This window comes from Lathyrus oleraceus, chromosome 6 (genome assembly GCF_024323335.1).
Source record: "Lathyrus oleraceus cultivar Zhongwan6 chromosome 6, CAAS_Psat_ZW6_1.0, whole genome shotgun sequence".
NCBI lineage: Eukaryota > Viridiplantae > Streptophyta > Magnoliopsida > Fabales > Fabaceae > Lathyrus > Lathyrus oleraceus.
In genome coordinates this window covers 189,465,021-189,466,783 of record NC_066584.1, presented here as the reverse complement: position 1 = coordinate 189,466,783, position 1,763 = coordinate 189,465,021, and the positions used below count along the sequence as shown (strand labels likewise).

At 41.6% G+C, this 1,763-nt stretch overlaps 1 pseudogene; it reads left to right on the top strand.

The window, feature by feature from the left end:
- The first annotated feature begins 1,404 nt into the window (after window positions 1–1,404).
- LOC127099041 (uncharacterized) lies at window positions 1,405–1,504 on the top strand (annotated as a pseudogene).
- The last annotated feature ends 259 nt before the right edge of the window (window positions 1,505–1,763 follow it).

Genomic DNA, 1,763 nt, shown 5'->3' with positions numbered 1-1,763 from the left:
TATTTGATGGAACGATCTGCTAATTGCACAGACATTTTGGTCGGTCTTAATTCTCCCATCTCTAGTTTCTTACATATGGATAAGGGCATAACGCTAATTCCGGCTCCTAAATCGCATAAGGCTTTGTCGATGACAAATTTTCCTATGTGACAGGGTATAGAGAAGCTACCCGGATCCTTGAGTTTAGGGGGCATGTTTTGGATTATAGCGCTACATTCGGCAGGGAGTGTAACGGTTTCGCTATCCTCAAGTTTCCTCTTATTAGAAAGAATTTCTTTTAAGAATTTAGCATATGAGGGCATCTGCGTAATAGCTTCGGTAAACGGAATTGTAACGTTTAATTGTTTAAGGAGATCAACAAATTTTCTAAATTGGCCTACATCTTTGGTTTTAACAAGCCTTTAAGGGTAAGGTATACGTGGTTTGTAAGGTGGTGGAGGTACATAAGGTTCCTTCTTTTTTAGGGTTTCCTTATTACTCTCTTCCTTTTCCTTAGGTTCACTTTCCTCAATGGATTTCTCAGGGTTTTGGTTTTCTATCCTTGGGTCAGACGGTCCTTCCACTTCCGTTCCACTTCTCAATATAATTGCATGAGCTTGGCTTCTCGGATTGGGTTGGGGCTGTCCAGGGAATGTACCAGTTGGTGCAGCAGTAGGTGCTTGTTGTTGAGCTACTTGAGATATTTGCGTTTCCAGCATTTTGTTATGGGTAGCCAGGGCATCTACTTTGCTTGCTAGTTGTTTAAGTTGTTCGCCAGTGTGTATGTTCTGGTTTAAGAAATCTTTATTGGTTTGTTGTTGGGAAGCTATAAAGTTTTCCATCATGATTTCCAAGTTGGATTTTCTAGGGGTATTATTGTTAGGATTCGGTTTCTGATATCCTGGAGGTATAGATGGGGCTTGATTTGGAGACTGTCCAGGTGCGTATAAAGCATTATTACTCTTATATGAGAAGTTTGGATGGTTCTTCCAATTTGGGTTATAGGTATTCGAATAGGGGCTTCCTTGAGCATAGTTTACTTGCTCTGTTTGGATTCCAGTCAAGAGTTGACATTCCGCAGGAGTGTGGCCTTGGATTCCACAGACCTCGCAATTCTGAGTTATAGCAACCACGGCTGCTGGAGGCGATACGTTTAAACTTTCAATCTTCTGGACCAAAGCATCCACTTTTGCATTGACGTGATCAAGGTTACTTATCTCGTACATGCCAGTTTTCGGTTGAGGTTTTTCCACTGTTGTTCGTTCGGTTCCCCACTGATAGTGGTTTTGGGCCATGCTCTCGATAAGCTGGTAAGCATCCGCATAAGGTTTGTTCATTAGTGCACCACCTGCAGCGGCGTCTATTGTTAACCTTGTATTGTATAAGAGACCATTATAAAATGTGTGAATTACTAACCAGTCTTCCAAACCATGGTGTGGGCAAAGTCTCATCATGTCTTTGTATCTTTCCCATGCTTCGAAAAGAGACTCGTTGTCTTTCTGTTTAAATCCGTTTATCTGGGCTCTTAACATAGCTGTTTTGCTTGGCGGAAAATATCGGGCAAGAAAAACTTTCTTCAACTCGTTCCATGTGGTGACTGAGTTGGAAGGAAGAGATTGAAGCCATCTTCTAGCGCTATCTCTTAATGAGAAAGGAAAAAGACGAAGTCGAATTGCCTCTGAAGTGACACCATTAGCTTTAACAGTATCAGCGTATTGGACAAATACGGATAAATGAAGGTTTGGATCTTCGGTAAGATTTCCAGAGAATTGGTTCTGTTGCAC